A 10,848-nucleotide genomic window follows, 5' to 3' on the forward strand; every position below is an offset into this window, starting at 1 on the left:
CTTTTGCAGGTTTATCATTGCTAGCTATGGCCTTAGAGTTGTGCAGCTGGGAATAGACTCCAGGCTGGACAATGGGAACTGTCTGCTTCTCATGTCGGGGTGTTGATCTCACACTCATATTATCAAGGGTTTGGCATGGTTTTTCCCAGAATTCACTTTTTATGTTCCTGACACGTATTCAATAAAAGCCTTGAATCATTCAAGTGATGTCGGGAGTGCTTTGATTCTGTGCTCCTGTATGGCAGGGGACTTCATAGAATTATAGAATAATAGAGTTGGAAGGGACCACAAGGACCATCAAGTCCAACCCCCTGCAAAACAGAAACACATAATCAAAGCACTCTTGACAGATGGCCGTCCAGCCTTTCTTTAAAAAAACCTCCAAAGAAGGAGACTCCACCACACTCCCAATAAAGTAAAGGAGAGAGCAAAAATGAGATGAATCCCTTGGCCATATTGCTATGATTCAGGACTGTGCACTGATTTCAACACTTTTGATATTCAACTCTGCCAGGGGCTACAGTTCTCGACAAAGGGATTCTTCCTTCTAAACTACAGAGCTGAGAGGAAAACTCTTTTCCATTTCACAGTTTCATTTTGCAGTTTGAAATTCTCCTTTGCAGACCACAAAAAAAATTAGGATTTTTATGTGTGTGGGAGCGGGTGGACTGTTCTTAAATAGAAAGAGTGAAGAGTGAAAACCCTTGTCCTTTCTGGCATTTTCTGAATGACTTTGGATGTTTGAATGACTCAGCGGTTTTTGAGTATCTGGAAAAAAGAATCCAGGATTTACAAGACAGGCATGCACCCCCACACTCCTGGTCTTTGATATGGTGGCAGCTACGAATGGTTCCAGTGCTCTGGTTTGAGCACATTCCTGCTTTTGCCTGCAAGAAGGCTGATATTTTTGTGGCTGTCAGTGATGGCAGAGTATACTGACAACAACCGCCCAAGGAAGGAGTGTTCCCTGTCCTCTAGTGAACCAAACAAATTGAGCCGAGGTGATGAATTCCATGCATCCCTAAGCAAGCTGTCCCTAACCCTTGTCACTGCACTGACATTTGCCTTATGGGGGGGTTTTCAGGAGGGCTGGAAAGTGGCTGTTCTTCAACCAAAGGATGCCGACCTTGCAGCAGAACGAGTGCAGCCTGTCCTCTAAAGAACCCCCAATGTTCCCACAAATGGCATCCAGAGGACAGGCTCCACGAACCCCAGAAGAAGATGCTCCATGCCTCTGTTTCCTCAGGCATGGGCCTTGCAAAGCATAAAAGGGCTCTTCCCCCACAAAAGGCAGAGGGCAAGAGAACTGTGGCATTCTCTGGCTTGTTTCCAAAGGCGATTGGCTGGAAACACTAAGTGCCAATGTCCTGAACCAGCAATCTCTGTGGATATCGTCAGTTTGGGAATTTGGTTATGTCCCTTTGCACACGCCTCTTAGGAACAATTCAAGGTTCGCAGAGAACATGCTGAAACACAGTGTCTTCAAGAGCTGCAATCACAGGTGAGCCCAGATAGGGATCTGTTCACTTTGCCTCTGTTCAAACTGTCTCTGGGCGTTTCCCCACTTCAGAATTAAAGTGGAGGCAGACCGGGCTTGTAAGAACCGGGTGTTTTTGAGCGCGAGTTAATGTTCCCCACTGCAGTTTGTCCATTAGGGGAACTCACCTTTCTGCTGCAGTTTTTTAGAAGCAGCACTCCCCACAGCCCCACTGTCTGCAGAGATCGACAGGGTGGGTCTCTGCTATGATTGGCTGGAGTCCCATTTTGGAGGATGAACCTTTATTTTTATTTTTTTAATTTCTCCTTCCTGGAATCAACATTGAACCGTCCCCACATGCACATGTCATCACAAAGCTGCCCAATCCAAGTCCCCTGCTTTTAGTGCTGGCTTTTGATTGGCCAGCACGTTGCGGTGCAAAAATTTGCTGAACTTCCTGGTTGTTCATTTGTGGCTTCATGATGATGCTGGGGACAGAAACTGTGGGGATTCATTGTGCTGTGTTTTGAGTGAACCTAAATAACAATGGGACCAGTGCATCAGAATCCTGCTGCTTTCAGCCCAAACAGAAAAACCTTGTCCTTTTAAAAAAATCAGCCCCAATTCCCTCGTAGACGATTTTTTTCTTAAGAAAAAAAATTAGTCGTCCCTGGTGGGACTAAAACTCACAGGCTTTCACATTGTGGCACATGCAGACAAAGCACTGTATTGGCTAGGTAAGCCACAGCAACTCTAGTGGAAGATATGGGTAAATACTAGGCTTTCAGTGAGTGCTCCTTTTCATTGCTATGTAAATTGCAACATAGAGTCAAATTCATGACAATTTCTTCTCCCCAAAATAAAAAAAAAGGCTGTGCGCAATTCCTTATTGGGCAAAAGGCTACACATCACTAACAGGGGCGGGAAACTCAAACCTTGAATTCACCACCCGGACTTCCCACTGCCCCGCTCTCTGCCCGGGGTTTTCCTAAAGGTGCTCTTCCATCCAAGATCTTAAATGACACGCGCTGAGGGGATAGGAGAGCGGCAGAATCGGGGTGGCTGCGTTGTTGCCGCTGGTGTAGTGGGGAGTGCAGCCAGACCCCGGGTTATTTGCTGCCAGTAACCCGCAACAAATGGTGAGTGGGGAAACGACCTCTGTTCTCCTCATGCAGCTGCCCAATAGCTCTGCAGCTGCAGTTTTTCAGTTTCATGGACTTCTGCCTTGCAAGCCACCTGTGCATCTGTGTAGCAGGGGAAATTGATTCTCCCCTTGGGGTCATGAATGGATCAGTCTGGTGATTAAATGATGTGGGGAAGGAACTATGCCTCCCATATGGCTGAGAAAACATGTTCTGTGAAATCAGCTACATGGATTGTTATCATTCCTGGCTACGTAATTCATATTCTAGTTTCTTTTGCCCACAAATGATGAACAGCCACCATAAATCTATGTAACAGGGTGAAAACTGGGGTTCCCACTGGACTGTGTGACAGTCACATGCATGAAATATTGCCAGTTGCATTATCCTGAATTGCGCAGTTTGAATACATGAAATCATAACCCGGGCAACCTAGAGCCTGCCACCTTGCCAGGGTGTCTCTGGTCGAGTGACTGCATTCTTATCAAATTTGAATAGAAGGCATGCTAATCAAATTTGCAGATGATAACAAAATAGGAGGGGTAGCTAATACCTCAGAGGACAGAGTCAGAACTCAAAATGACCTGGACAGATTAGAGAGCTGGGCCAAAACAAACATGAATTTCAACAGAGATAAATGTAAGACACTGCGCTTAGGCAGAAAAGAATGAAACGCAGAGATACAGGATGGGTGACACCTGGATTGACAACGCCACATGCAAAAGGGATCTGGGAGTCTTAGTAGACCACAAACTGAACATGAGTCAGCAGTGTGATGTGATGGCCAAGAAAGCCAATACGATTCTGGGTTGTATCAATAGGAACATAGTGTCTACTCTAGACCGAGGGATGTCATTGTACCGCTCTATTCCGCTCTATTCTTCTTCTTCTTCTATTCTGCATTGGTTAGACCTTACCTGGAATATTGTGTGCAGTTCTGGGCACCGCAGTTCAGGAAGGATATTGACAAGTTGGAACGTGTCCAGAAAATGGCAACCAAAATGGTAAAAGGTATGGAATCTGTGCCCTATGAGGAGAGACTTATGGAGCTGGAGCAACAGTGGCGTACTGGTTAAGAGCAGATACTCTAATCTGGAGGAACCAGGTTTGATTCCCTGCTCTGCCGCTTGAGCTGTGGAGGCTTCTCTGGGGAATTCAGATTAGCCTGGGCACTCCCACACACGCCAGCTGGGTGACCTTGGACTAGTCACAGTCTTCTGAGCTCTTTCAGCCCCACCTACCTCAAAGGGTGTTTCTTCTGAGGGAGGAAGGGAAAGGAGTTTGTAAGCCCCTTTGAGGAGCAGCAGTGGTGCAGCGGTTAAGAGCAGGTGCATTCTAATCTGGAGGAACCAGGTTTGATTCCCAGCTCTGCCACTTGAGCTGTGGAGGCTTATCTGGGGAATTCAGATTAGCCTGGGCACTCCCACACACGCCAGCTGGGTGACCTTGGGCTAGTCACAGTTCTTCTGAGCTCTCTCAGTCCCACCCACCTCACAGGGTGCTTGTTGTGAGCGGGGAAAGGCAAGGAGATTGTAAGCCCCTTTGAGTCTCCTACAGGAGAGAAAGGGGGGATATGAATCCAAAACTCTTCTTCACTCTCTTCTTCTTTGCAGGAAAGAAAGGGGGATATAAATCCAACTCTTCTTCTCCTTTAATTTGGTGAAGAGAAAGTTAAGAGGTGACATGATAGCCATGTTTAGATATTTGAAGGGATGTCGTTTTGGTGACTAAGGCCAGGAGTAATGGCTTCAAGGTGAAGGAAAAGAGATTCCACCTAAACATCAGGAAAAACTTCCTGACAGTAAGGACTGTTCAACAGTGGAATGCACTGCCTTGGAGTGTGGTGAAGTCACCCTCTTTGGAGGTTTTTAAACAGAGGCAAGATGGCGATCTGTCAGGAGTGCTTTGATTATGTGTTCCTGTGTTGCAGGGGGTTGGACTCGGAGTCTCTTCCAGCTCTATGATTCTATTCTATGATTCTAAGATCTGACTCTATTCAACACCCAGTTGGTTAATTACTGATCAAATGGCCTAGATGAGCCAATTCTATAAAACCCCTGGCAGCATTTGAGAGAGAGATTCATTAAGGATTCTTCTAAAGATTTTTTCGTGATTGTTCTTCTGTCTTAGGCTGAATAGCATTGTATTGTATTTTTGTTATACTTGGCAGAGGCGTAGCTAGGGAAAATGGAGCCCTGTGTAAAATCTGAGTTTTGCTTCCCACCCCCCGCACTGTGGGCAGCCGCTGTGATGCTGGAATCCACCCCCAAACAGCTTTCAATGGTGTTCAGTGGTGAAGCTACCAGGGGAAGGGGGGATGCACCATGCACCGGGCACACGGATTTGGGTCACGTCAGGGCGCAAAATTCCCCCGGCCCTTTCCTCTTCCTCCCGCAGCGCCCCCCCACACACACTTACTTTAGGAAATTGAGAGGCTAGAGAACAGGCTTGCCTGTTCCCTAGCCTGCTCGGTTTCCTGAAGTAAGTGTGGGGGCACAGCTGGAAAGGGCGTGATTTCCCCCCACAGCACCCCCCTGCGGCACCCCCTCCACACTTACTTTAGGAAACCAAGCAGGCTAGAGAACAGGCCTTCCTGTTCTGGTGGGAACTACATTTCCCAGGGTCTTCTGGGAAATGTAGTTCCCACACAGGCATGCCTGTTCTCCAGCCTGCTCGGTTTCCTAAAGTAAGTGTGGAGGGGGTGCCGCAGGGGGGAAATCACGTCCCCCCCCGCTGCACCCCCCTGTTACTTTAGGAAACCGAGCAGGCTGGAAGTCTGCCTGTGTGGGAACTACATTTCCCAGGAGACCCTGGGAAATGTAGTTTCCACCAGAACAGGCCTCCAACCTGCTCGGTTTCCTAAAGTTAGTGGTGGAGGGGCGCTGTGAGGGGGGGTGCAAAAAAGCCAGAGTGTGCACCGGGCACACTCTGGCCCAGCTAAGCTTCTGATGGTGTTTAAACTTTAAATTTTAAATCAAAATTAAAGGGAGAATCTGCAGTCCCCAGTTAAAACAACATTGAAAGTGATGCTGTTTTGCGATGGATTCTCCCCCACCCTGAAACAGCATCACTTTCAATGTTTAAACTGGGGACCTCATATTCTCCCTTAAAATCCATGCCCAAGGGGGTGGATTTAAAAGGAGAATCTGGAAAAATTTGAGGGCTATCTGCTGTCAGGCATGCAATTGTTAAGCTAGCAGCACCAATATTTCAGGGTATCTTTAGGAGACTCTCCCAATGATACCACCCAGGTTTGGTGAAGTTTGGTTCAGGGGGTCCAAAGTTATACAGCCTCAAAAGTGTAGCCCCATCTCCTATTAGCTCCAATTGGAAACAATGGGGGATGGGGGCACCCCTTTTGGGAGTCCATAACTTTGGACCCCCTGAACCAAACCTTACCTAACTTGGGTGGGATCATCAGGAGAGTCTTCCGAAAAATCCCAGAAATTTTGGTGCTGCCAGCCTAAAAACTGCGCCCCCTGCAGTCTGAAAAAACACAAATGAATCTGCAATTTTTGCACCCCCCACAAGGGGGCACCCAGTGCAACACGTACCCCCCAGCCTCTGGTAGCTTTGCCTCTGTGACAATCATATGTCAGGAGTGATTTGATTGTGTGTTTCTGCATGGCAAGGGGTTAACCTTGATGGCCCTTGTGGACTCTTCAAACTCTATGATTCTATGATTCCAGATTCAAAATAATACCTGAGGTACCATCACAAAGCAAGAATCAAACACAACATATTCTCAAGGTCACAGTTTAGAATTAAATATTTATTTTCAAGCAATAATGGACTGTGTACTTTCCTCAGTATCACAAATTAGAACCTAAACACTTCCCACACACTTCCACTGAACGGGTGGGGGGAATCCTTCATTCATCTTATAGTCTAACATAGCATTCAAAGAGATTTAACTAATCTGGAGTGAATTTCAGAGATAGGGCTACCGTCTGTTACACAGATCTTTTAAAAACTTTTGATAACTTATTTACAGATTAATTTTCTTACAGCCCGTTTTTCAATTTGCCCACATTCTTTGCTCAAAAGGAACTCTATTGTCTACTTTAGCCCACAGTTCCATACAACAGACACATATCTGGACAACAGCCTAAAGCTGAAGCAGCAGGTGAAGACAGAAATAACATTAGTAATGCAGTGTGACTGATCGGGAAGAGCTCTCTGTATGGTTAATCCAAATATAGTTTGCTGGAAAGATAATGACTGAAATTAAGGTTCAGCTCATTTCCTGCAAATGTTGGTTGCTGCCCCCATCCTCCACAAGAACTCACCCATTTACTCACCTCAGTGTCTGGAGCAGTTTTACAATATTTGTTCATCAATCTGAATCCAAACCAAGGAGAAGCTAAGAGACTGGATGGCAGCAGCTGAACAACACATGCCAGAGATAATTTAGGCGGATCCTGGATTGAGCAGGGTATTGGACTAGATGGTCTGTTTGGCCCCTTCCCACTCTATGATTCTAGACACAAGCTCTTTCAATGCTACGTCTGTCTTCACCCAAGTGAACTACAGCATATTGTTACAAAAATCTCCATCAGAACAGCAGAGGTTTTCAAAGCGCAGGTGAATCTCAGGAAATGTCCCTCTGTTCCCACATGTCTTCTCTTCACGATTGTCATTGTAACAGCCCATAAATTTTTTTTCCAAACGATTACCTGGGATAGAGAGGAGGATGCATCTTAATACTTGCTTTTACTATAAGTAGCAAACAATCCATCACTAATGGAGGATGTGTGAGAGGGAGGATATATAGGATTCCCAGCAGCAAAGACCAGTATCCGAGCCGTTTTTGTTCTTACGATGACCCCAAATGCAACAGTTCTCAATGCCAATGAATTACTTATATGGACAAAGGAGTAATTTGATAAGCGTCTGATGAACTTATAGAGTTTTCCTGTGAAAGTTATCACCCTACTGGGAGATTGGAATTGAGTAATTTCGTCACAAGTGGATAGGTGTTTTGAAAATAATATTAAGAATACATGAGGCAAATGATGAAAAGCTTATTTTTAATTTGATGGACAACTTGGAGACCCAAAAATGAAAACAGCAAAATATATTTATTTCTCAGAAAGACACAGATCTTTTTCAAGAGTAAATATATTCTGGGTTTCTAGGGATTTCAACCGCCCAATCCAGAGTCAGCTGGTGGGTGGGGACAATGCTGTTCTGGCCCCACCCCACCCTATCCAAATGGCATTCCAGCATTATGGGAAGCCCCCCAAAAAATTCCAGTGAGGATTCTCATAGGGGATAGCAAAAACATGGTGAGTCTCTGATGCCAGCTCCACAAGTGTGCAGAGGCTGGGTAAAAATGGAAGCTAAGATTGCCCCCCCCCCCTTTGCATGCTGCTGGCATGATCCTGGCCACACTGGTGCAACTTCCAGCGAGTCTGGGTACAGGTGATGACCTCCAGGTTGGGCGCCATGGAACTGTGTTACACTCGGTCACCCAGGTAAGCTGCCCTTCTGTTGGCTCATTTGCCCCTTATACCAGCAAGATGGGCACCAACACTGGTGGCAAGGCTGCGTTGGATCTAGAAATTACCTTTCCACTGTATGGAACCCTAGATTCAGGAGAGCACTTACTCTGGCTAGCTTCATTGAAATCCCTTCTGCTCTCCTGTATGGCAGGTGTGATCCGATGGCAAAAGATAGGAGATTTTGTTCCTGTGGTTTGGGTTACATGAAAACCCTGGAACACACTCTTTTCCACTGCCAGAAAAATACTCAACTGAGGATGAAATTTAAAAACTCTTTATCTGATAAGTGCTTGGGCCTGTCTGACTTACCTGGCAAGGGAGACACCATGATCATGAAGGTGGTTTTCCCAGGGTGAGGCTCGTCCATTGCATTGCGGGTGTGCTGACCCCTGCGATTTCCCCAAATGCGGGAAATTTGACTGCATAATTTGTGGTAGTGGGAGACTACGTTCGCGCTTTAAGGGAGCAGCAGTGGTGTAGGAGGTTAAGAGCTCGTGTATCTAATCTGGAGGAACCGGGTTTGATTCCCAGCTCTGCCGCCTGAGCTGTGGAGGCTTCTCTGGGGAATTCAGAATAGCCTGTGCACTCCCACACATGCCAGCTGGGTGACCTTGGGCTAGTCACAGCTTCTCAGAGCTCCCTCAGCCCCACCTACTGTCAGATCCATGCCTGACAGTGCTTAGATGTCTTGCTGTGTGGGGATTGCAAATGTTTCCTGTAAATGCTTTCCGGTTTCCCTCTCCCCTCCCTGGCAATTCCCTGGCGCCAGCCCTCCTGCGGGAAGGTGAGAACGTTCCCAGGTTTCTTGAAGCTCTGTAGTGCAAATGTTATACTCTCTGTGAAACACATTTGGTGGGAATCGAATGGGGGGGGGGTGGAATTGAAGGATATAATCGCTGGATCTAAGCGGGACACCTACCTCACAGGGTGTTTGTTGTGAGGGGGGAAGGGCAAGGAGATTGTAAGCCCCTTTGAGGCTCTTACAGGAGAGAAAGGGGGGATATAAATCCAAACTCTTCTCTTCTACCATAAGACACTTTTCTTTTTAAATAATGAGGATCTTGCACACTGTGCACTAGTTGCAAATTTATTATTAATTATAGAGATTCAGTGAATTGTTTAGAGATGCAAACTGTATTTCGACTCCTTGTTATTATTTTTGACTTCTTACGTCTAACCCTTTTATTTCTTTTCTCTTATGCCAAGAAAGGCTTAGTTGACTTGATTCAATAGATAACTAAATCTGCTCCTAAGGATGCCAAAGTTTTTGTGTCAAACATGTTTAACAGTCGAACTTGCCTTAATCAACTGTGATGATCAGATGTAAGCTGATCAACAAGTCTTCTGCAATGAACTGCTGAAATGCCTGCTGAAGAGGTTTGCATTTTTCCTCTTTCAAAGCAGCGCATGCACCAAAACACTGATGATAAAAACAGATCAGCAATCCAAAAATTCTTCTGGACTAAGGGAGGTAAATGCCTAATAGCATCCCTCAGATTATTTAATACAAAATCTGTTGCCTAATTTTTGTATGGAGCCCCATTTAGTATTGTCTCAAGTAGTAATTTAATAGAGCAAATTCAGTTAAACTTTTGAGAGAAATTTCTCAGGTACTCACTAGTATAGCAAATGCCACAATCCAATTGGAAACTTGAACTGGTTACGTTGGAGGCCAGACTATGGCTCAATCTATTGAACAGGAAATTGGGCTTGTATGGGAAATAATCAAACGAAGGCTGTGGTGAACAAAAGGAATTTGGATGCTGAGAGGCAACATGATTTAAATAAAGTAAAAAGAGGCTGTTTGATCCATGCATTCTGAATAAGGTAACACAGGACCTTTCCCCACTTATCTTAAGCCCCGCGCTACTCTCCTCAAGTAGCGTGGGGTCTAGCTGCCCTCCCCACTTCAGGGGCGGCGAGAACGCAGCCGCCCTGACGCTGCCTCTCTCGCGCCCCCTGGGCGTGCGCAATTCCTGGCGCCTTTTGAAATGGCGCCTTTTGACGACCCCCCACAGAGCGCGGGGTCGTGGGGAAGCCGGGGCGCGCGCCAGGAATTGCGCACAGCAACCCTCGGACAAAGGTGAGTGGGGAAAGGGCCACAGATGGCATATCTTTCCCCACTGGAGTTCTTGAAGGGAGGTATAAAAAAATCCCATTCCCAACAGAAGAACGATTGCACCCATGTTGAGATGGAAACATAGAGATCATAGAACATGTCTTTGACTGCAAAATGTATAATAAGATTCGAGAAGTTCTGATAATGCTCATAATTTCAGTTTATTTGGGGAGGCACAGAGTCTTACTTCTTTCTGTTATTTATCAGATAAGAACCAGGAGACAACATATACAGTGGCCAAATTTGGATAGTTGGCATCTAAGATTAGGACAGCCACAATTGAACCCTTTGAGGAATCTTCTTAATGCTGCCATTTATGAATTTATGATTTTGGGATTTTATGTTTCTGTAATTTTATTATATTATATTTATGGTAATCATTTTATGCAATGTTACTGATTTTATTTATTTCATGTACCCATTATATGTTTTGGTAATGAACTGTAAATAAATGGTTCTGGTGGGTTTTCCGGGCTGTGTGGCCGTGGTCTGGTGGATTTTGTTCCTAACGTTTCGCCTGCATCTGTGGCTGGCATCTTCAAAGGTGTATCACAGAGAAAAGTCTGTTTCACACTGTGTCTAAGAGATTTTGTTCCTAATGTTTCA

The 10,848-nt window shown here is 45.6% G+C and overlaps 1 non-coding gene across 1 annotated transcript; it reads left to right on the top strand.

The window, feature by feature from the left end:
- Window positions 1-8,424: 8,424 nt before the first annotated feature.
- LOC125430369 lies at window positions 8,425-8,584 on the top strand. Its single transcript, XR_007244153.1, has one exon. It is a non-coding gene; the product is annotated as a U1 spliceosomal RNA (small nuclear RNA).
- Window positions 8,585-10,848: the final 2,264 nt, after the last annotated feature.

Source organism: Sphaerodactylus townsendi, linkage group LG03 (assembly GCF_021028975.2).
Source record: "Sphaerodactylus townsendi isolate TG3544 linkage group LG03, MPM_Stown_v2.3, whole genome shotgun sequence".
NCBI lineage: Eukaryota > Metazoa > Chordata > Lepidosauria > Squamata > Sphaerodactylidae > Sphaerodactylus > Sphaerodactylus townsendi.